The sequence below is a fragment of the Chlorocebus sabaeus genome, chromosome 7 (assembly GCF_047675955.1).
Source record: "Chlorocebus sabaeus isolate Y175 chromosome 7, mChlSab1.0.hap1, whole genome shotgun sequence".
In the NCBI taxonomy this organism is placed as follows: Eukaryota; Metazoa; Chordata; class Mammalia; order Primates; family Cercopithecidae; genus Chlorocebus; species Chlorocebus sabaeus.
In genome coordinates, this window is record NC_132910.1 from 64,845,774 (window position 1) to 64,871,351 (window position 25,578).

Here is a 25,578-nt window from a genome sequence, read left to right on the forward strand (position 1 = left end):
AGAAGATAATTTCCCAAATCTGCCACTAGAGGGCAGCAGACAATCAGTCATTTGCCTTCGGAGTGGGGGCCACGCTATACTGGAACTTTCCGAGCCTCGGAGCTTTACAACTGGAAACACTGCTGAACTTTTCTAGATTACAGTTTCACCTGTAAATTGTGGAGGGAGTTGTGGACTGGCTGAATCTAAAACCTTTGCCAGCTCTAACAGGCCGCGATTTAACACATAGTTGTATTCTCATAGTGATCTTTAAGTTGAACTATATTAAAGTTCAACCATTAAACAAACAAAAACTAAGTTCAAATGTGTTTAGATGTTATTCCTTCTTTCAAACATTGCTAACAGTTCTTGAGAGACTCTTATGAGCCATATATTGCTCTAAGCGCTTTGCGGCATTTTCATTTACACAACACTCCTGTTGAGGTAAGTGTGGTTCTGGTGTCCACTTTGCAGATGAGGTTGGTGATGTACACAGAGGTAGAGTAACTTGTCCAAGGGCTCACGGTGAGAAAGATAGGTCCAGAATGGTAGGATCACATTTGTAACTGCTCCATTACACTAGGAACTATTAGTGCAATGAAAGGCAGTAAAATGTCTAAGAAAATGGTAATAACTGCATCTGGCTGGCAATTCGTAGTTTTGCCCTTATAGAAAATGACTTTCTTGGGAGCTTTTGGGGGTACATAATCACATAATTGCATCTTACTTATACCTTGTTACTTAAGTATTATTTTCTTACTGTAAAAGCAAATAATAATTTACAACCACTGTTGATCTCTGGGCTAATCTCCATCACCCCCCTTCCTCATCCCCCACCTCCCAAACCCCACCCGCGGGGGGTGTGGCCTCAGGCAGCCTCCTCTCCACAGCTGCCGCGGCTCCACTGCAGTTCTCACACCTGCTCCCTGAAATGGTTCTTCCCCGTCCCGTGGGAAGCCCTTCCAAGAAACACCTGGAGTGTGGTCTCCCCACAGGTTTTTTTGTCTCTGCAAGGTCGTCTAAGGTGCTCTTTCTTGCTTCTCTCTGCCTCAGCAACAATCTCACTGTAGTATATTCACTTTGTTGTTTTCCCAATCAGAATTCAGCTCTTTTAGATCAGATCCTTTCTCTGTTTTCATCTTTGTACCCTAAGGCATAGCGTAGTACTTGGAATATAGTAAATAATAATTGTTTACTGAAATGTTACATGAAAGCGTGAATGCAAACTTTCCAAACCTTTGCTTTGAAGACTTTTAACCAATCTGCCTTTTACATAGATTATTTCTTTTTCTCGCCAATGACCTTAATGGTTTTGGATAACTTCAAATAATTCTCTGACTTGGTTCATTCAACTCTTTGCATTGACAATTCCTTTATCTCTTAAGTCATTTTTTCCCAGATACTGTTGGATGTTGAAAATTTTATTAACCATCTTTATGTACAGCCAGGTAATCCTGAGAGCCAGAATTAGATCTTAATAGAAGAGGGGTGGGATTGCCAAAACCAATACTGTGTGGTTGAGTCCTTTTATGTACTGGAGGCATTAACAGCTGATGCGAAAGTAGAGGAGTAGCTATTTATTTATTTATTTATTTTGAGATGGGGTCTCACTCTGTTGCCCAGGCTGAAGTGCAGTGGCATAGTCACTGCAGCCTCGACATCCTGGGCTTAAGTGATCCTCCTACCTCACTCAGCCTCCTGAGTAGCTGAAACTACAGGCATCCACCACCATTCTTGGCTAACTTTTTTTTTTTTTTTTTTTTTTTAGAGGTGGGGTTTTGGTTGGCCTCTAACTCCTGGGCTCAAGCAAACTGTGAACCACCATCCCCGGCCTACTTATCAATTTTTGAATAAATAATTAAAGTCAGAGTCATGTAACTTTTATGTAGAAACACCTTGTATACACCAGGGAGTCACTGAATTGAAAACACTCTTGCTGATGCTAAAACTTTGCTTCTTTTCACAGGTGCTTGGGATTCAGGCTAATATTATGCCTGAAGGTTAATCACTGACCCCTCTAAAGTCAGCTCTGCTGGTTTTTGTCTGGTTTCAAACCAGTCTTTGGATCTGCCTCCAACCTTTGGTGCTTTTTTCGTAAAATGTCTTACTAAAATGGGTGCCCTTCTATTCACCAAGATACATGGCATCAATACTCAAAATACTTTTTAACCCCCAAATTTTCTACACTTAGAAATGTCTCCTTGACCTATGTTTTTAATAGCATCTTATCCCACCTCCTCTTAATCCTTTTATCTCTTTAAAACATAAATTTCTTCCTCTTTGCCTAAAAAATATGCTTAAACTTTTTCTAGCCTAAACTGAAATAACCTTCAGTAGAATTCGGTATTTCCCTGAAGTACATTCCATTTCTGTCCCCATTCATGCCAGAATTTTCAACTAACATTCCTGGATAGTGGGGAGAGCCTGGAGAAATGAGAAACTGCGTGAGCAAAACCAGGGAGGAGGGAGCACGTAAGGCACGTTCAGGGAAGTTTTGCTGCTGGAGGAAGTTAGTTTTGGCGAATGATCTAGTTTTGGGTAAATCTGAAAAGATTTTTTTAAAACTTAAACTATGGAAATTCTTGAATGCCAGACTGTGGAGTTTGGATGTTATGTGTTTGACCATGTACAACCACGCAGAAATGTGCTCAGCAAAGCCCTGGGTGGAGTGGATTTAAGGGGTTCAGATGGGAGACACAGAAACTGTGGTCTAAGAAGAAGGCCCTGACCAACGTTGAAAAGAAAGTTAAAAGCCTGATGATGTTATTAAGATGAAACTTCTTGAAAATAAGATTATTGGAAAACAGAATGCTATTTACCAAGGACAGGGTTTATTAATATAAGCTGTAACTGGTATTCAGAAATGTGTTTATACATGGGCTTTACACACAGTTGAAATTTTAAAATGAGTGTTACTATATGTGAAGTGAATGTTACTTTGCAAAGGAGAAACACATATAAGAACATATATGCATAATCAATGCTTTCAAAAAAGGAAGTGGGTCGGGTACAGTGGTTCATGCCTCTAATCCCAGCACTGTGGGAGGCCGAGGTGGCCAGATCACAAGATCAGGAGATCGAGACCATCCTGGTCAACATGGTGAAACCTCGTCTCTACTAAAAATACAAAAATTAGCTGGGTGTGGTGGCATGGTCTGTAGTCCCAGCTACTGGGGAGGCTGAGACAGGAGAATCGCTTGAACCCAGGAGGCAGAAGTTGCAGTGAGCCGAGATTGCGCCACTGTACTCCATCCTGGCAACAGAGTGAGATTGTCTTAAAAAAAAAAAAAAAGAAGTGAGGGGGATTCGGAGATACAGTGTCACCTTCACTGCCATGTGAGAGTGCGTGTTTGTGTGTGTGTGTGTGTGTTTAGGAGGGATAGAGAGAGAGATTTGACCAGGACCCCTCACCCGTCCTCTTCTCCTCCTCCCTCTGGCTCTCTGGAGCCCTTTGGCTGGCTGCTGGCTCACCAACACTCCGTGTTTGGGGCAGCCTCCCCTCACTGTGTCTTCGTATCGAATCCTTCGCAGGCCAGCTCAGGACCAGTCACACTGAGCTGCTTTGTCCACTTGACTCTTGTGCGTTCTTAACCTGTAAGTATCTGGAAGCTCAGGCCATACCAAAGTAGACCTGCCTCTTTTCTTTGCTCTGCCACCACAGGCCACTTGGAACTCCTCTGGCCTGAGTCAGGCTATCTCAATTTCCCAAATCCCAGGGGACACATGCCTATCTTTGCATGTGGCCTCCTCAAAGCTCTACAGGCTTAGCTGGGGACATGAAGGAGAAATTCACAGGACATCAGCAATCTCTGCAAAGTACTCCATACCACCTGGTCCGGCTCTACCCCTACCTTCCTCTTTTTACTAGGTTCTTCCAATGTGATTGATGAGTTAGGGTTGTCAAACTGGTTTCACAAACTCTTAGCCTGTCCTGCAAGGGGGAATGGTTGGGCACCTAGAATTCTTAACCTTCAGGGCTCCACAAAAGCTTCAGACTCTGAGTCAACAGGAAAAGTATCATTTAGCATCTGATACACACCTCCACCACCACATACACATAACACACATACACACACACACACCTACACGTATATACACACACACCCTACACATATGTACATACACATACCTACACATATATACACATACACCTACACATATGTACACATATACACACACCTACACATATATACACATACACACACACTTACATCTACACATACACACATCTACACATACACATATACACACATACATGCACACATCTACACCTACACATATACACACACCTACACATGCACACACCCCCATACATACACACACACACAAATACACATATACATGCACATACACCTATGCATACACACACCTACACATATATATACATACACACATACACCCCTACCCATACACACATATACTCACAGACATACTCCACACATACATGTACACATATACATAAATACGCATATACATACACACTTGCATATACACAGACACACATATACATACACACACCGATGTAAACACATACAATGCACGTATAAAGACACACATACACCTACACACACACAAACACAACAGAAAGGCTACATGAACAGTAGTCATCTTTGAGCACAACAATTAGTTCTTAGGCTTTTTCTTTGTGTATTTCTGTATTTTCCAAGTTTTCTCCCTTGAAAATATATTACTTGTACAAGTAACAAAATAGTAAATATTTCAAAATATAAGAAAATATAAGTAAAATAAATTTATATAATACATCTGATCGGGTTTGGCTCTGTGTCCCCACCCAAATCTAATCTTGGATTGTACTCCCACAATTCCCACGTGTTGTGGGAGGGACCCAGTGGGAGATAATTGAATCATAGGGGCAGTTTTCCCCATACTGTTATCATGGTAGTGAATAAGTCTGAAGAGATCTGATGGTTTTATCAGGGGTTTCTGGGTTTACATCTCTCTCATTTTCTCTTGCTGCCACCATGTAAGAAGTGCCTTTCACCTCCCACCATGATTCTGAGGGCTCCCCAGCCATGTGGAGCTGTAAGTCCAATTAAACCTCTTTTTCTTCCCAGTCTCATGTATGTCTTTATCAGCAGCGTGAAAACAGACTAATACAGTAAATTGGTACCAGTAAAGCGGGGCATTGCTGAAAAGACACCCAAAAATGTGGAAGTGACTTTGGAACTGGGTATCAGGCAGAGGTTGGAACAGTTGGAGGTTGGAGGGCTAAAAAGAACACAGGAAAATGTGGGAAAATTTGGGACCTCCTAGAGACTTGTTGAATGGATTTGACAAAAATGCTGATAGTGATATCAACAATAAGGTCCAGGCTGAGGTGGTCTCAGATGGAGATGAGGAACTTGATGGGAACTGGAGCAAAGGTGACTCTTGTTATGTTTTAGCAAGAGATTGGTGGCATTTTGCCCCTGCCCTAGAGATTTGTGGAATTTTGAACTTGAGAGAGATGATTTAGGGTACGTGGCAGAAGAAATTTCTAAGCAGCAAAGCATTCCATTTTAAAGGAGAAATAGAACATAAAAGTTCAGAAAATTTGCAGCCTGATGATGCCTTAGAAAAGAAAAAACAATTTTTTTGACAAGAAATTGAAGCTGGCTGCAGAAATGTGCATAAGTAACAAGAAGCTGAATGTTAATCCCCAAGATGATGGAGAAAATGTCTCCAGGGCATGTCATAGGTCTTCAGAGCAGCTCCTCCTATCACAGACCGGGAAGCCTAGGAGGAAAAAATGCTTTTGTGGGCCAGGTCCAGGGTCGCCATGCTGTATGCAGCCTAGGGACTTGGTGCCTTGTGTCCCAGTTGCTCTAGCCATTGTTAACAGGGGCCAAGGTACAGCTCAGTCAATGGTTTTAGAGGGTGCAAGCCCCCAACCTTGGTAGCTTCCATGTGGTGTTGAGCCTGCGGGCACACAGAAGTCAAGAATTGAGGTTTGGGAACCTCCACCTAGATTTCAGAAGATGTATGGAAACGCCTCGACATCCAGGCAAAAGTTCAGGAGACGTGCCCTCATGGAGAACCTCTGCTAGGGCAGTGTGGAAGGGAAATGTGGAGTCAGAGCCCCCACACGGACTCCCTACTGGTGCACTGCCTAGTGGAGCTGTGAGAAGAGGACCACCGTCCTCCAGACCCCAGAATGGTAGATCCACTGACAGCTTGCACCGTGCGCCTGGAAAAGCCGCAGACTCTCAGGGCCAGCCCATGAAAGCAGCTGGGAGGGGGCTATACACTGCAAAGCTACAGGGGTGGAGCTGCCCAAGACTATGAAAACGTACCTCTTGCATCAGCATGACCTAGATGTGAGACATGGAGTCAAAGGAGATCATTTTAGAGCTTTAGAATTTGACTGCCCCACTGGATTTTGGATTGTGTGGGTCCTGGAACCCCTTTGTTTTGGCCATTTTCTCCCATTTGGGATGGCGGTATTTACCCCATACCTGTACCCGCATTGTATCTAGGAAGTAGCCATGATTCCTAGGCCTCCTCAGTCACGTGGAACTATAAGTCCAGTTAAACCTATTTTTCTTCCCAGTCTCGGGTATGTCTTGATCAGCAGCATGAAAACGGACTAATACAATGTCTAATGCTTTACTCTAATAAAACTTCTTAGACAGAGACTACTTTCTCCCTAAATGACCCATTAGATCCATTTCTGTTTGTGAAACTTTATAGTTTTGTTCTTTATCTTACAAAAAATACTTACTAATTTGTACATTAAAATCAGTGAAATATGTATATATTTTAAATTAGCATGTATTAAAAAGGAGACTTTACAAATGAGCTGATTTACATTTGGTTGAAGTTCAATTTGGGGCATTATATTGCATTAGAAATTGTTTTGGTTCTTAAATACTTACTTAGAAAATCGGATTGACCAGGCATGGTGGCTCACGCCTGTAATCCCCACACTTTGGGAGGCAGAAGGGGGCTGATCATTTGAGGTCAGGAGTTCGAGACCAGCCTGGCCAACATGGTGAAACCCTGTCTCTACTAAGTTTTGTAACTTAGCTGGGCATGGTGGTGGGTGCCTGTAGTCCCAGCTACTTGGGAGGATGAGGCAGGAGAATTGCTTGTACCCGAGCAGTGGAGGTTTCAAGGAGCTGAGATCGTGCCACTGCACTCCAGCCTGGGCAACAGAGTAAGATTCCATCTGGAAAAAAAACCAACCTGATTAATGCATGAATGTTTTTCTTTTCCTCCAGATAACTACAAAACAACCCCTGAATCACAGACATATCAACAAAATATGTGAATCACACATTAACAAAATCTCTTTCCTATTACAAGACTGGGGATTCTGAATATTATCACAATTTTGATTTGATGTATCAATCTTCCACCTTGTCACTGCTTATGAAATTCACCCACTGGTGACCCTGAATTTAATTAACAACAACAAAAAAACTGAACAAATAATTAAAGTGCATATTTGGAACTTTCACTTTCAAAAAACATTTTGAAACCAATTTTTATAAACCACATCTGAACCTGAGTATAAGGATGTTAACATTCTTTCTTTTTCATATTTTTTTCTATTCCTGTGACAGATTACCAATGTGAATAGTCTTTCTTAATTATCTATTCTGGTTACTATGGGGTTTGACAGTGATACTGGATCACATCGCCTGTGCTATGAGTTCTGAACCAAATGGGAAAAAAGATTTAGGAGGAAGTATCAGCTTCATTTTAGTAAATAAAAATTGGATTAGGCATTGATTTGAAACCAAAATTGGGATCCCTTCTCCTTCCCCACTTCTTTGTACTGACTTTCCCACCCATGCCAAGAGCTCCTCTCTTTGGCAGTTTGAGGAATGAACATATAAATACCATTCTTACTACCAAACACATTTGAAATCTTTCTTCCTGTTGCTAAAAATGAAGGTCTCTAGACAAAATGAGGCAATTGGTGGATCGCCTCTCTCAGTGCCTCTGGTGGTTATTTCAATAGTGCTGTACTAAGGATTTATTTCCTTCTTTTAGATTAAATGAGTGGAATTAATGACCATCAAAATGAAGAGAGTGGATCATGAAGATTTTTAAAATAAGAATTCAGTTTCAGGAGGACAGCACAGCAATGTTTTTTAGTCTTCCTGTTTGGCTTAGGAATGAATAGAGTAAACAGATCATATGCCATCATCCCCTTCCCTATCGAAGGAAGATCTGGTAACTGAGGTATCCCAGAAACAACCTGAGTCCTGCAACAAATGGAAACTGATGAATAGAGGTCTTATGTGTTTCTGGCCCAGATTCCTCAATAATGGTCCAAGACTTTATGCAGAGAACAAAGATTTGTTGTTAGATCCAGGATTTTGTATTAGGAGTCAATGCAAATGAAAATCTACACGCTGAGGAGAGTTCAGTGGTCTCTCGCTGGGGAAGAAGGATAGGAGAGAAGATGAGGAAGAAGGCATCTCTATTCTACCTCTCTGCCATAGCTCATGTTCTCTTTCAGCCCCAGCTCCTGCAGTAAAGGAGGTCGGCTCAGCCTTCTGAACTCAAATCTCCCAGAATATGGGCAACTCCAGATGTGTATGTGGAGGTAGAGTTCATTTTAAAGGAAAAACAATTCCATCTATGCCCCAGAAAACTCCTAATGCCCAGCGTATAGTGAGTGCCCAATAAATGCTACTCTACTAAACTGAAATAGTTCCACTAAACTAAAATGAAATAGTTTAAATTAGAGTGAGCAGCAAATCCCAAATTAGTCCAAAGATCAAAACTCATTTAGAAGCAGGTACAAATCTGAAAAGTATCCACCACCATCACTTTGTCCAGTAGGATCCAATGGCCATAGTGACCCAGAGCTTGATTATCAGATGTGAGCTCCACCTCACTCTGTGGGAAGCCCAGCTGTAAGCATCGGAGGTCTGTTAACCCCTGGAGGAGAAATTACATCGTGTACATGTGCCAGAACATGGTGGGTGCCCAGACCATACAGTGGAGCTCCCTGAAACATGCCCCAGAGAACAGCAAACACCCATGGGAGCTGTTTCCTCAGTTAGGAGGAGAGAGAAGCCAACCCATCCATCCGTGTAAACATGAGGAAGATGGAATTTGGCCTTATTAAGTCTGTCATCATTCATGCAAAGTTGTGAAACACAAAAAGGTCACTCTCGCCCAGGCTTTCAGGGTCCTGGTCCCTTCTCTGTTTATATATTCCTCCCTTTTCAAATGTCCTCTCCTTCCTGACCCATGCTGTAATCAGTTCTCAGTAAATCTGATTGAATCATCTAAGAACAAATTACTAAGAAAGTATAATATTTTATATATCCCAGATAGATATTTCTTTTATTGGGGCTGAATGAAGAAAAAAAGCCTTAATTCAAAGGAGTATATTTTCAAAAGTGAAATTTCGGGCAGGGTGTTAAGATAGGCTAAGCTGTCATCCTAGATTCAAACACAATGGAATTTTATTTTTCGTGCACCTGACAGTTCAGTGTGGATATTTGGGTTATTGGACGGATTTCCTTTATGTGGTCATTCAAAGCCCCTCTGGTGAGGCCTCTGGGTATATGCAGCCAGTAGTGGAGGGGAAGGAGAGTGTGGAAGCCCAGCTGCTATCTTGAGAGCTCAGATCCGGGAGAAGCATAACCACCTGGGCTGATCGTTCACCGAGAGAACTTAGTCACATGGTCTCCCCCTTTGCTAGTTGCTGTTGTTTTATTCTGGAAATAAAGGAATATGGATTTTGGCAGCCAACCAACCGTCTCAGCCCAAATCACCAGCCCAGAGTGTGGAGATTTGTTGCTTGGGAGGGGTGCAGACAAAGAGGAAGATGATCTTCTTCCTAATGTGCCTTCAACTGTGTCCTGTAGCTCCTCACCACCTCTACCTAAGCTGAAGCCCAGTGCTGCTGATGCAATGAATTCCCAGAAGTTTTCAAATTTACTAACATCATTTTAACTCTCTGTGGCTCAGCCTAGGTTTGTAACAGTAGAAAAGTACAACGTGGACCTTCTTATCACTGGCCAGTAGGTCTTTGAGAGCCAGCTCCTCCAGGCTCCAAGCAGACCCTGAACTCACAGGTAAATCACCAACATCCTGAGATGGGAAGGTGTGACTTGATCCCACTCACTAACTTGAAGCCTTTGCTTTGCTGGGGATCATCCAGGCTACTGGCTTCTCCTTTTCCCTGGTTTCTTCTCTTTTCCCAGACAAGTTGCACTGCTGATCAGCACCTGAACGAAGTGGTGACAAGAAGGAGACAGAGATGATGAAACAAACATCAGCCTGGTAATTACTTCTTAAGCCTGATGAAAATAGAGTTGACCGGTTGCAGCTGAAATGTAGTTAAGATTGTGGATAATCATCCTTTATCTCCTCCTGGTCTCATAAGCACTGATACTTGAGAGGTGTCTGGAAGACTATGCAATGCTCTAAATTTATCACATATTCATGTTAGGAAGAGTTTGATGCATTTTTCTGTGTGTAATGTGTAACCAGAAATAATTATAACAGTGAAGATTTATTGAAAGATTATGTGTCAGGTATGATCTTAAATGCTTTAGGTACATGGTTTCATTAAATTCTCTCTACAATCCTGGGTGGTAGATACTTTTATTATCTCTGTTTCATAGACAAGAAAATTGAGACATGAAGGGGCTTGCTGACTCACCAAGTGTGCATACCTACTCGGTGGCGAGGCAGTGCTCAGAGGCAGAGCTCAGAAGTTGAACCTTTGCACTCTTCATCCTCCCTACAGCAGGAGCAAATTCCAAATGCTCATTTCTAAAGAAAATAGGGTGCACTTTTTTTTTTTGAGAAAGTGAATTAATCTGTGAAGTCCTTCTTGCCTCCATATCATTAGAATAGAATGAAGTATCTAGCTAGGAGTCAAGAATTCCATTATATGTTGCTGACTCAGCCACTAAAGCAATTCTCCCTGGACAGGCTTCACCAAATGACTGGGCAATAAAATGTCATGGAATTTAGACCACCCATATACCCCCAGCCCACAATAAGGGGAGAAGAAAGCTAGCAGCAAATGAAAATGGAAGCAGAGGGAAGAAACCATAGCATCACCCTTGTCCTCCATCCAGAGGCAGAATAGGTGCTGCTTGTGCCATTGCTGTTGAATTAGTTTATGAAGGACACCTCCTGTGAGGTGAAGGTTAGCAACTGTGGGCTGCCATCACGTGTTGTACTAAATCCTCTTCTGCCCTTTCTGTTCTGTAACTTAACAAATGGTAAACACTCCTCTAGCAAGTGCCAAAGGAGGGAGCAACAACTACCGAGCAGTCATCTCAGGTCACCTGGGGACACACCAATAGCTGTGCCTAATGATAATATCAGAAAGCCCAATTAAATTCCAGAGAGTTCCCTTGAGCAATCACTGACAGGGCATTGACTTCTGTATGGCCTCAGCAATGCAGAGCACCTGCAAAAGGGCTCATTAGCTCCAGGAAGCCTCTTTCACTGTTCAACTGCACCTCCAGCTCAGAAACATGAAACTCTTGGCAAGTAGCTCTGTCAGCAGCTCAGGGGAATCTTTCCTTTGGTTTCAGTTCATAATGTTTGGCAACCTCTGCAGAACATTATAAAGCTAAAAATCCACGGTAAGAGGCAGCCAACTCACCTGTTCATAATCGTTCCAGGCATGCGCACTATTTATTGTTGTCCTGTTCTAAGCATTGCAAAGCACTTTTGAGAATGTGTCTCTCTACTCAAACAGACTTTTTTGGTGGTGTTTTTCCTCTTCAGAGATTGCCCTTTTGTGTGTTTGGTTTCGTAATACCCCAAAATAATGTATCACACTTACTCTCACTATTTGTTTTGGCACATTTTATTTGCCCTGCAGAGACGTTTTATGATATATTTTCCTAGATATATAAATTAATTCCATTCATAGTGAGTGACTACAGAGATGGCTGCAAAGCAAACTTTCAATCACACAAGTGTCTCTTTCTGTTATTTAATAAGTCTTTATTTATCACCTACAATGTGCCTGGCACTCTTTTAGGTCCTGAAAATAGAGCAACAAAGAAGAGGCAAGAGCTGCCTCCCGTTACAGAAAGGAGAAATCTTCATAAAAAAAAGAATGAAATATATAACAATGAAGAGGACAAAGATCCCATTGAGATAAACAAATCAGGGAAGTACAATAGGAACTAGAGCAGAGGGGTGGGCTTGCAGCTTTGAACAGAACTGGGCAGGGAAGGCCTCACCAAAGTGACTCTTAGCAAAGACCTGAAGGGGTCGAGGGAGACAGCCTTGCAGTCACCTGGCCAATGGCGAGGAGAGTGTGAGCGAAGAGAAGCCTGAATGTGGGGATTTGCATCCAGGAGGATTCCTTTTGATGCTGGTGTTGCAAAGGGACACAGCTATATAGTGACTGGCCTTTCTTCTGACTAAAACCTATACAATTAACTAACTGGTTTGGGTGAATAAAATATTGTGAAGAACTCATTTAGTCTTAAATGGCCATGTTTGTATAAACAGATCTGACTGTTTTATTGTAAAAAGTTGAATTCAGAGAAGATAAAATATATTTTATCAAATAGTTGATTTAACCATGTTTCTTTTTGGAGCAATTATTTTTATGGTAAGTAATATAAAAGGTTACTCATACAGAGAAAAATTCAAGAAGGTATGAGGAACTGATCAGATAAATTCAGGTAAAAGTCTTCGACGGCAAACAATTCTGACTTGATTTTCTAGCTTTTATCAGTTAAATACATCTAATAATTTGAAAGCATTTCATTTTTTAAGCCCGAAATGATCCACATCTCTGACTTTGCTGTTATTAATCGAGAATATATCTCAACACTTTTGTGTATACGTGAAAGCAAAAATTCGGGTCATCCCTTTCATATCTCGATAACCCCACTGGGAAATTCTTCCATGCTTATGCAATCAGTATCCTTCTCTCAAATATGAGAAGCTGTAGGTGTGGGAAAGGGTAAGAAAGCAAGGATGCTGTAACCCTTTAGCAGGTTTTGCTCAATGATGACAGTGCCAAAAGCCTAGAGAGAGTAGCTGAGCATCCCCCAAGTCTATGCTGTGCATTCAGAGAGGGGACCCCACTCTGCTCTGGGCCTGTAATGGGCACATCACACTCTCAGATTCTTTCAACATCAGTACAGTTTCTGCATTCAGCAAGCGTTTAGAAAACTTTTCAAAGTGGACATAATGATTAATTCAGTCTTCAGAGGTCAAAGTCTGGTTCTATTATTTTGAGTAGGTGACAGCACAAGGAAAGCCAAATGAATGAGCTCCAGGAATTCTGGCAGTGCCTGGAAGGTTCCAGATTGGGCTCTGCACTCGGATCAGGACTGACCGTGGAGGTGCTGCCTCTGCAGAAGCATCTGGTTGTTTAAAGCCACAGAGGAGGGGACCCTTCAAGCATTTTAAACCTCTGATTTTAACATTGCCGGGTTCCACCTCGGAATTTGTCTTCTTTTCATTTTCATAGCTTTTAAAAGCACATTTGGCATTTTTTCTTGGTTTAGGACAATAACACTGAAATCTTTGTGGAGACTTTAGGAATCTGTCAGGATTTTCAGGGTCTTCATGCTCTCTACTGGTTTTACATTTTTTCTTGGTTTTCGTGTGTTTGCTTTTAATTCAAACTGCATTGTGTGGCTTGTCAGCTAAATGGGTTATCTCTATCTAGAGTGTTCTTAATGACTCTCTGTGGCATACTTTCCATTTCTCACTCCCTGATCACCAGAAGCTAATAACAGTAGAACTCTAAACAAATGAGCCACTATTTCCCAGGGACCGTTTCTGCCAGCATTTGATTATTTTTGTATTGTGTGAGGTGGTTGCCTAGGAAGTTTTTATTTTCTGTAACCACACTTTCTATGCTTTCTTGATTTCATAGATGGTAAAAAAGAACGCAATTTTGGGTTATATGTAGAAAAGTTATCTTTAAAATCCTCAGTTACATAGCATATAATTTGTTGTAAAATTCTTGTTGTGAATCACAGAAGAGTCTTTTAATGGAACTAATCACAGGTGCTTTAATGTAAAGCTTATATTAAAGAGATTTTTTATGAGCTAAGTACTGTGTCCTAGGGTCCATTTAAGTTCAGTGGGTGAACCAATTATAATGATATGATTTGAGTCTGCTGAAAATAATTTTCCCAGCCTGTTTATTCATTTAGAAAATCTTCTAACAATGGACAATGACTCTTAACCTGTGGAAAGATATTTGGTTGGATCCTATGAAACAGCTGTTTTTGCAGGTCTGAAATGACAAAATATATCAACAACTTCATAGGGTTAAAATAGTATACTAAAAATGACAGGAGAAATTAAGAAGAAAAAATACAATAACCTAGACTCATGCAAAGACCTGGAGAAGTGTAAGAGAAGGGATGTGTAAGAATAAAATAGGACAGTTCAGCAACCAGGGGCCAGTCTCCATTCTGAGTGCTCTTTTGCCTATGTTCAAAATTTAATAATATCTTGCTTTTGTGGAACATTTTTATTTTATTTTATTTTATTTTATTTTATTTTATTTTATTTTATTTATTTGAGACACGGTCTGACTCTGTTGTCAAGGCTGGAGTGCAGGGGTGCAATTTTGGCTCACTGCAGCCTCAACTTTCTGGGCTCAAGTGATCCTCCCACCTCAGGCTCCCGAGTAACTGGGACTACAAATATGCCACCATGCCCAGCTATTTTTTTTTCTTTTTAGCAGAGACAGGGTAAGGTTATATTGCCCATGCTGATCTCAAACTCTTGGGCTCAAGCAATCCACCTGCCTCAGCCTCCCAAAGTACTAAGATTACAGGCATGAGCCACCACTCTGGCCGAGCATTTATAATGAGCTAGGCACTATGCTAAGTGCTCTTTCTATATAGCCTATATATGCTGTCTAAAGAGACGTTATTCATACAATCAATTTCCATGAGGTATTTTAATCATTTTCCTGGATAAGTGAATTGAGGTTTCCAGAGTTGAAATCAATCACTTTTCCAAGTCCAGGCAACATTCAAATCTGGTTTTGTCTGATTCTAAAATGTCTGCCCTGAATCATGATGCCACTTCATCTTGTAAACAGGAAGCAGGAGAAAGCCTTGGTGCTCTACTCTTAGTATTAGTATCAAGAGAGAATCTGTACCAAAGAGCAAATTCAACAGTGTTTCTCTTTTTTTGGTTTCTTAAAGGTTTTGCCTCCTTCTTTATACATCAGTGCTTTAAACCACCAGGTGTTAGAGTCATCAGATTTTAAATGAAATCATTCCATTTCCTGTTATACCTCAAAGCTTAGATTCTGTTTTATTTACAGACTCTTAGTTATAAAGGCCGTACTTTCTTTTTCTACCAAGGATGCATCAAAGGTAGAAAATGGCTCAGCTGCAAGTGCCATGGATGGCTAAGATGGAGCATGAAGATTCTAAGGGGAAAGAATTCCCCCCCCCCCATTTTCTTCGTGGGGTTGAGAAAATGTCTTATTGCCTCCTTCCAGTATCCAGATGCATTAAGCACATTTTAGGAGATGGCGAATGATAAACTCTGCCAAATCATCAGATTTCCTCTTCCAACTTTTACCTGATTCATATTTTATCAAATAAATAAAAATACAGATATATTATAAGAAGAGAAACAGTGGGTAAACAAAAGAGAAAATGTTTTTAAAAATATTTGTAGGTTTTTGAACAAATCTATATGTGGTTTCCAAATGTAACTTCAGTTGTGAAGGGTGAGATTCAGAATCTTGACAGATATGAAAATGTTTTCAACCCCACAACACACACCACTCCTTCATGTTTCTAAACCTGCTCTTAACCCTGGACATTTTATATTTGGGAGTTTAAGACGATGAAAAACAAAAATCTCTTTCCAGCCATTTCTTCTAGAACAAATCTAGTGAAGCAGATGCAACACAAGGTGGAGACACTGGGAACTGGCTGGGCTGCCAGGTGAATTCCAGTATGGACCCAACACCACCACAGAAACTAGGAATTTCCCTAGAAGCATTTAAGGGAACTAGCTCTGCTTTTCCAGGAGGTTAGTTTATTGATTCATTGCCTACTTTAGGTCAGGCAGTTTGCCAAGAGCTGTGGATACACAGATGATTGTGACATAATTCCTACCCCTCAAGGAGAAATGAGATTGAGATTCAGACAAGTGAGCTGTCAATGATGCAGTTCTAGATAAGGGCTGTCATGGGATGAGGGGAGCGTGGGGTGCTATGCTTCCCCAAAGGGAGTCAGAGGAAGTGTCTGCTGGAGGCATGAAAATTAGGGCTCTGTCTATGCTGGAACCTTAGCCCTAGTAGGGGCTGGTATTTCTCAGTTTTCCTTGCCTACTAGGTGAACATTTATTTAGCTAGGGCGCAGTGCTTCTGGCCCTAATGAGGTACTTCTCTTTGTGGGCAATATTTTTCTGATTGATAAAATAAATGCATCTTCCTCAATTGACATCAGGCAAATGTGAAGAGAGGTAACAGTGTGATGGGCCACAGAGAGGGAGAAATGAGTACATCTCTGTACGTACAAATGCTTTTTCATCTGTATGTTGTTATCCGTACAAAATAGCAATCCACAAGACCTGTTGTAATAAAGGAATTACAGGGCATCAAAGAAAAGAGGGTGTTTTCCGGGCTTATTTAAGAATTGATGCTCATCTCTACCATTCACGAAGAAAATCCATCAGGCTTTTATTCTGTCTCTCAGTGCCTAATGGACTACGTGAAACTCAATTTCTGTATAGCAATTTGGCCATAAGAAGTACTTAGCAGACAATTAACATCAGCAGCCAACAACTAGAGTTGGTTAAATATCTACCGGCCTGCAGCAATCCTCATGAATGAGTGATATGTCATCTTAAAAGGAATCAGTTCCCACCGTATTGGTTTATGTTTCTTAAAATGGGATCCAAGGATCAGCTGTATCAGAACCATAGAGGGTACTTGTTACAAATACAGGTTCTAAGATCCCTCTTCCAGATCTTGATTCAGAATCCCTTTAAATAGTGAACCTATACAAGATTTTTTTTTTTTTTTCCATCTCACTCTGTTGTCCAGGCTGGAGTGCAGTGGCCTGATCTCAGCTCACTGCAATCTTTGCCTCCTAGGTTCAAGTGATCCTCCTGTATCAGCCTCCTGAGTAGCAGCTGGGATTACAGCCATGCACCACCATGCCCAGCTAATTTTTGTATTTTTAGTAGAGACGGGGTTTTGCCGTGTTGGCGAGGCTGGTCTCAAACCCCTGACCTCAGGTGATCCACCCGCCTCGACCTCTCAATGTCCTAGGATTACAGGCATGAGTCACCATGCCTGGACCTATATATGCATTTTTAAAAATAAATTTCTCAATGATTTTTATGCATGCCACGGTTTGAGGAACACTACGATGGCAGTTTACAATCTTGGAATGCAATCTGGAACAGACATACATATAAAGCAAGAATGTACAGAGGGAAATATGGAGAACACATTTAATCAATGGTAATAAATATAGATTGAAAGAGAAGGAATAATACTCATGACATTGCAGTCCCAGAAACCATTAAAACACAATTAGATTTTTCTTGCTGAAAAGCACCAACCGCAGAGATGCTAATTACTGACTAGTCCTAGATCCAGGAGCTTTAGATTAATTTTCTAGTGGGTTTTCCTGGCTCTTGTACTATGTATATATTGCTAGGGGTAAGTTGAGGGACTATTTCAGAAGCACCAGTGGCACCTTGGCATAAATATACATTTCAGACCAGGGCAAATTTTACTCTACGATAATAGCCAGGATCTGGGATGAGGGGGTCTCAACCAGGAAGAACTGCACAAATTTTATCAGCAGTTTTACGGGGAATTTTCTCAATTGTCCAAACCTGGGTTAATGGACCTGCAGATTTAGAATCCCACCTCTCCTTGGCCACTATTCATCTCATCACTGATGTGGATGTTTCTCTTCTTCACAGCCCCTTCCCTCTTCCCTGAGTTTAAGGACTATATGTTCCTAGAAGTCCCTGCTTTTAAACAAGTAACTGCAGGTTATAATCCACAGTGGCTAAAGCTACTTTCATGAATGAGATAATTGAAAAACAAAAAACAGAGGGCTCAAAAGTCTGCATCAAGTTCTTAGATGTTCACATTGTACAGAGAAAACAGAGAGAGTGATGGGGAAAGGGTAAAAAAGAGGAGAGGAGAGAGAGAATTATGCAAATATGAAAAGAAAGCAGATGGGGTGACTGGAAGCCTCAGGTGGCAGTATCATTTTTAAAAGGTCAAACTTGGAAAGGGAGACATTGTAAGCAGTGATTTAGAATCACATTGCCTCTTTTCCTTCTTGTTTATGGGTTGAAACGATGTGATCTTATTTGGCAATAAGGTCTTTGCCAGTGATCAGATTAAGATGAGATCATTAGGGTAGGCCTTAATCTGACTGGCGTCCTTATTAAAAGAGGGAAATTTGGGCACAGAAATAGACATGGATAAAGGAAAGACATGTAAAGACACAGGGAGAAGGCCATCTACAGCCAACGAGTGCCTGAGGCTGCTGGGAACTAGGAAAGATCTCACAGAGCTCAGAAGCCAATCCTTCCAGCACCTTGATTTTTGCACTTCTAGCCACTCTAGAACTGTGAAATGATGCACTTTTCTTGTTTAAGGCATCCAATTTCTGGTACTTTGTTATGGCAGCCCAAGGAAAAAATACATTTCTTGAAAATTATATTTAAGAATTAAAAATAACAAATCAGAAAGCTATCAAGATAGAAAACTTTGCTCTGTATGACTGAATTTTCTAAGCAAGTTTGTTTTTGTAAATGAATTGATAGAAAGTAAGAGTGGGCATATAAATGTAATAGACCGGGTTACAACTCAAAAAGTTGAAGTCAAATTTTCTGATAAACGATGAAAATAAAAATATGATTGACATATGTTAAATAATAGGGACAAAATACAAAAACCCTGGGTCTGGTCATTCTCAGGCAGCTTAGTGTGGACCGATGGAGCTAAGGACTCTTACAAACTGGCACAACTTCCTCTTTTTCATTTGAGGAAACTGAGACCCAGAACAATTAAATTACTTGGCCAAAAAATAGCTTTTAGCTTAGGAAGCAATTATATCAGCTATATGAACAGAAGCTTGACTGACCAGAACTTATTCAATAAACTTTATTACACAACGTAATTGACTCAGAGACAGGCAACTTTGTCTGCCAATATGGTTTCCAAATCAGCCTAGGAGGCAAGGGCATTATATTTCTTCTGTGAGACTTTCAGATACAGTGAACAGCTGCATGCCATGTTTACTCACCTGAAAGGGGCAGGGTGATGATTATTCCACCCTCATTACATTTGGGTTTTTTTGTTTGTTTTTAATTTTTTATTTCCATAGGTTGTTGAGGAACAGGTGGCGTTTGGTTACATGGGTAAATTCTGTAGTGGTGATTTGTGAGATTTTGGTGCCCCCATCACCCGAGTAGTATACACTGCACACAGTTTGTAGTCTTTTACCCCTCAATTCCCTTCCACCCTTTCCCCATGAGTCCTTGAAGTCCATTGTGTCATTCTTAGGCTTTTGCATCCTCATAGCTTAGCTCCCACTTATAAGTGAGAACATACAATGTTTGGTTTTCCATTCCTGAGTTGCTTCACTTAGAATAATAGTCTCCAATCTCATCCAGGTTGCTGCAAATGCCATTAATTCACTTTTATGGCTGAGTAGTATTCCATTATATATGTACCACAGTTTCTTTATCCACTCATTGATTTGATGGGTATTTGGGTTGGTTCCACATTTTTGCACTTGCAAATTGTGCTGCTATAAACATGTGTGTGAAGTATCTCTTTCATATAATGACTTCTTTTCCTCTGAGTAGATACCTAGTAGTGGGAATGCTGGATCAAATGCTAGTTTTACTCTTATTTCTTTAAGGAATCTCCACACTGTTTTCCATAGTGCCTGTACTAGTTTACATTCCCACCAGCAGTGTAGAAGTGTTCCCTGTTCATTGCATCCATGCCAACATCTATTATTTTTTGATTTTTTTATTATGGCCATTTTTGCAGGAGTAAGGTGATATCACATTGTGGTTTTGATTTGCTTTTCCCTGATCACTAGTGTTGTCAAGTATTTTTTCATGATTGTTGGCCATTTGCATATCTTCTTTTGAGAATTGTCTATTCATGTCCTTAGCCTACTTTTTGATAGGATTGTTTGTCTTTTCTTGCTAATTTGTTTGAGTTCATTGTAGAGTCTGGATATTAGTCCTTTGTCAGATGTATAGATTGTGAAGACTTTCTCCCACTCTGTGGGTTGTCTGTTTACTCTGCTGACTGTTCTTTTTGCTGTGCAAAAGCTCTTTAGTTTAATGAAATTCCAACTACTTATCTTGTTTTTATTGCATTTGCTTTTGGGTTCTTGGTCATGAAATCTTTGCCTAAGCCAATGACTAGAAGGGTTTTGCCACTGTTATTTTCTAAAAATTTTATAGCTTCAGGTCTTAGATTTAAGTCCTTGATCCATCTTTAGTTGATTTTTGTATAAGATGAGAGATGAGGATCCAGTTTCATTCTCCTACATGTGACTTGCCAATTATCCCAGCACCATATATTGAATATGGTGTTCTTTCCCCACTTTATGCTTGTATTTGCTTTGTGGAGATCAGTTGGCTTTAAGTATTTGGCTTTATTTCTGGGTTTTCTAATCTGTTCTATTGGTCTATGTGCCTATTTTTATACCAGTACCATGCTGTTTTGGTGACTATGGCCTTATAGTATAGTTTGAAATCAGGTAATGTGACACTTCCAGATTTGTTCTTTTTGCTTAGTTTTGTTTTTGCTATGTGTGCTCTTTTTTGGTTCCATATAAATTTTAGGATTGTTTCTTCTAATTCTGTGAAGAATGATGGTGGTATTTTGGTGGGAATTGCGTTGAATTTGTAGATTGCTTTTGGCTGTGTGGACATTTTCACAATATTGATTCTACCAATCCATGAGCATGGGATGTGTTTTCATTTGTTGGTATTGTCTGTGCTTTCTTTCAACACAGTTTTGTAGTATTTCTTGTACAGGTCTTTCACCTCCTTGGTTAGGTATATTCCTAAATATTTTATTTTATTTTTGCAGCCATTGTAAAAGGGGTTGAGTTTTTGATTTGATTCTCAGCTTCATTGCTGTTGGTATATAGAAGAGTTACTGATTTGTGTACATTAATTTTCTATCCCAAAACTTTGCTGAATTCTTTATCAGTTCTAGGAGCTTTCTGAAGGAGTATTTAGGGTTTTCTAGGTAAACAGTCACATCATCAGCAAACAGTCACAGTTTGACTTCCTTTTTACCATTTCAGATGCCCTTTATTTCTTTCTCTTGTCCAATTGCTCTGGCTAGAACTTCCAGTACTATGTTGAAGAGAACTGGTAAGAGTGAACATCCTTGTCTTGTCCCAGTTCTCAGAGGGAATGCTTTCAACTTTTCCTCATTCAGTATTATGTTGGATGTGGGTGTTTCATAGATGGCTTTTATTACATTGAGGTATGTCCCCTGTGTGCCGATTTTGATGAGAGTTTTAATCACAAAGCGATGCTGGATTTTGTCAAATGCTTTTTCTGCATTTATTGAGATGATCATGTGATTTTTGTTTTTAATGCTGTTTACATGGTATATCACATTTATTGACTTGCATATGTCAAGCCATCCCTGCATCCCTGGTATGAAACCCACTTGATCCTAGTGGATTATCTTTATGATATGTTGTTGGATTCAGTTAGCTAGTATTTTGTTAAGGATGTTTGCATCTATGTTCATAAAGGATATTGGTCTGTAGTTTTTTTGTTGTTGTTGTACCTAAGTGATGTTCTTTTTGCATTGAATTTCTCAGATGTTTTGAGCTTCTTGTATTTGAATGTCTACATCTCTAGCAAGGTGGGGGAAGCTTTCCTCGATTATTCCCCCAAATACGTTTTCCAGACTTACAGATTGCTCTTCTTTCTCAGGGATGCTGATTATTCTTAGGTTTGGTCATGTAACAATCCCAGACTTCTTGTAGGGTTTGTTCATATTTTCTTATTCTTTTTTCTTTATAATTGTTGGATTGGGTTAATTTGAAAACTTTGTCTTAGAGCTCCAAAGTTCTTTCTACTGTTTGTTTGATTCTATTGCTGAGACTTTACAGGGCATTTTGCATTTCTATAAGCGTGTCCATGTTTTCTGAAGTTTTGATTGTTTTTTATTTATGCTATTTATTTAATTGAAAATTTCTCCCCTTGTTTCTTGTATCATTTTTTCACTTCCTTAAGTTGGGCTTTACCTTCCTCTGGTGCCTCCCTGATTAGCTTAATAACTAACCTCCTGAATTCTTTTTCAGGTTATAGCAGGGATTTCTTCTTGGTTTGGATCCATTACTTGTGAATTAGTGTGATTTTTCGGGAGTGTTAAAGAACCTTTTGTCATATTCCCAGAGTTGGTTTTCTGGTTTATTCTCATTTGGGTAGGCTGTGTCAGAGGGAAGGTCTAGGGCTCAAGGCTGTTGTTCAGATTCTTTTGTCCCATGGGATGTTCCCTTGATGTAGTACTCTCCCCCTTTTCCTAGGGATGTGGCTTCCTGAGAGCCAAGCTATAGTGATTGTTATCTCTCTTCTGGATCCAGCCACCCAGCAGTGCAGCAGACTCCAGGCTGGTACTGGGGTTTGTCTGTACAGAGTTCTGTGATGTGAACTGTCTATGGGTCTCCCAACTATGGATACCAGCACAGTATTTAGGGTGTCTTCTGAGTCCTGCAGGAGCAATCTGCTTCCTTCAGAGAGTCTGTGGGTTCTCTTGGCTTTCCTGATTTATTTCTGCAGTTGTTCTGGAGCAAAAGTCCACAATGTGAACCTCCACATAGTGTTCTGGCCATCCAAGCAGGAGCTGCAATCTACTCCTGCCTCCCATCCGCCATGATCTCTCTCACATTTGCTTTATTATAGGGTCTGAAGGTGGCATTTAAGATAATCAAGTAATGTCTACTGAACCTGAAAAAAATAAAAAAACCAATGCCTGTCTGCCCTCTCTCTATTTCTTCCCTCCTCTGTCTTATTTATCTCCCCCTCTCCTTCCTTCCTCTCTCTCTCTTATCATTAGGTGATAAAGTAGGGTCTGTTTCAGACTCAATTAAAAATCATGAAAAAGATTTTTAAGATCTCAGGCTGGACAGTTGATGCAGCAAGGAAAAATAGGAAGGCTTCAATGCTGTAAGTAGCAGTGAACTGCATTTACTGAGGCCTCTGTGTTTAGAAATACTTTTTGAATGTAGTTGCAGGATATAAAGATCTTATAATTTGATGGACAGTGGCTTCATATCTGAACTGTGTCAAGATTTATAAACTGTACTGCCCCATCATTGAGCACTTTTTCTGATAAAGGCTTTTAACTGTCAAATATTACCTTGATCTGTCACTTGACTTCAATTTTTAGTAGCTATGCTATGAAATGTGGATTTCAGGTATACCGTCTCACTAATCATGGCATTCACTGATAACTACATACATAAACATATAACTAGAACAGGGATCTGTATCTTTATGAATGATAAAGATTATCTATTGCAGCCTGGGCAACAAAGTAAGACTGTTTCGCTACAAAAAAAATTTAATCAATATGGTGGCATGTGCCTATAGTTCCAGCTACTTGGGAGGCCGAAGTGGGAGGATCGCTTGAGCTCAGGAGATCGAGACTGCAGTGAGGTATGTTTGTACCACTGCACTCCAGCCTGAATGAAGGAGTGAGACCCTGTCTCAAAAAAAAAGAAAAAAAGATTATCAATTGATATCAAAAACTATCATAGCTCCTCTCTGACAATAACTTTTTTAAAAAACTTTTTACTTTGGAAACAGTTTTAGATATGAAAACTACAATGTCTGGAGTGAAAATACACTGGATGGGATTAATAGCACATTAGACACTACAGAAAAAATGATAAATGAACTTATTGAAACTATACAAAATAAACCCCAGAGAAAAAAACTGAATAAGTATTGAGCAATACATCAGTGTGCTGTGAGCAATTTAAATGGCCAAATAAACATGTAATGAGAATCCCTATACAAGGCATAAAAAGGAGAAAGTTTAAAAATATTTGAAGAAATTATTGCCAAAATTTTTTCAAATTTGTTGAGAAATATAACCCACAAATTCAGAGACTCATGAACTCCAAGTACAAGAAACAGAAATATATGAAGATGCATCATAATCAAATTATTAAGAACCAAGCCAGGCATGAGGGCTTGTACCTGTAGTCCCAGGTACTCAGGAGTTTGAGGTGGGAAGATTGCTTGTTCCCAGGAGTTCTGGACTGTAGTGTACTATGCCAATCAAGTGTTCACACTAACTTCAGTATCAGTATGGTGACCTCCCAGGAGCAGGGGACCACCAAGTTGCCTAAGGAGGAGTGGACCAGCCCAGGTCAAAAATGGAGATCAAACCTCCTGTTCTTGTCAGTAATGGAATCACCCCTGTGCATAGCCACTCACTCTAGCCTGGGCAACATAGCAGGACCCTGTCTCAAAAAGAAGAAAAAACCAAAACCAAAACCAAAAACAAAAACAAAAGGATAAAGAAAAAAACATTAAAAGCATCCAAAGTGGTGGGAAAAATACATTATATATACAAGAATAAAGAAAAAATGACAGCAGATTTGGAAATAATCCATGCCAGATGACATTCAATCAACAAACAATTGAAGAATACTATATTTACCTGGCAGGGGAGATACCATGATCATGAAGATAGTTTTCTCAGGGCAAGTCTTATCCATTGCACTCTGGATGTGCTAACCCCTGTGATTTTGCCAAATGTGGGAAACTCAACTGCATAATTTGTGGTAATAGGGGATTTTGTTTGCACTTTCCCCTGGGGGGGGGGAAGAATACTAGAAATGGTAAATAAGAAAGTAAAAATGAAATACACTTTTTCTTATTTTGAGACTCTTTAAAAAATAATGGGCTGTTTAAAATAGATTGTTTCATAATAGTATATAATGAAATTCATAGGCGTTGGTGAAATAAAATGCATAACAGCAATAGCACAAAGGTTGATGGGTGGTAGCGTTGGAGGCAGTGGTGAAAGAAAGTTTACTGTACCTGAAGTGGTGTAATATTACTAGGAGGTAGACTATGATAAGCTGAAGATAAATACTATAAATCTAAGATATAGATATGTATCTAAAGATACATACTATAGATATATACTATATACTATAAAGATATATACTATAAATTCTAAAGTAACTGCTAAAGATATATATATTATAAGTCCTAAAGTAACTACTTAAAAAAATAAAAAGTTATAGTAAACAAACCCACTAAGAAGATATGATGGACCCTTAAAAAATAATAATCCAAAAGAAATCAGGAAAAAGAAGGGAACAAAAACAAAAGAAACAAGTAGAAAACTAATAGCAAAATTGTTCATTTAAACTCAGTTATGTCGATGATTACATTAAATGTAAATGGCCTAACCACCTCCAACCAAAAGGCAGAGATTGTATAAAAAAGCAACCCAACAATAAGCTATCTCTAAAAAATTTTTTTATAAAAATACAAATAGAGTAAAATAATGAAAAAAATGATGCTAATAGTATTTAAAAGTTAGATTTCTTATATTAATACCAGACTATGTAGATTTCAGAACAAAAAAATATTAGGATGGAT

The 25,578-nt window shown here is 39.8% G+C and overlaps 1 long non-coding RNA gene and 1 other non-coding gene across 2 annotated transcripts in view; one reads left to right on the forward strand and one right to left on the reverse strand.

Annotated features, from left to right (window-relative positions):
* Positions 1-6,786: 6,786 nt before the first annotated feature.
* The window catches only part of LOC140712094 (uncharacterized), a 32,148-nt gene continuing 13,356 nt past the window's right edge, over positions 6,787-25,578 (reverse strand). Inside the window, exons 2-3 of the long non-coding RNA XR_012093544.1 lie at positions 10,077-10,175; positions 6,787-7,147 (exon numbers count right to left, since the gene is read on the reverse strand). This is a non-coding gene — a long non-coding RNA (uncharacterized lncRNA). The remainder of the gene's footprint in view (positions 7,148-10,076; positions 10,176-25,578) is intronic.
* LOC119624048 (U1 spliceosomal RNA) lies at positions 24,618-24,781 on the forward strand. The gene has a single exon (XR_005240137.1). It is a non-coding gene; the product is annotated as a U1 spliceosomal RNA (small nuclear RNA).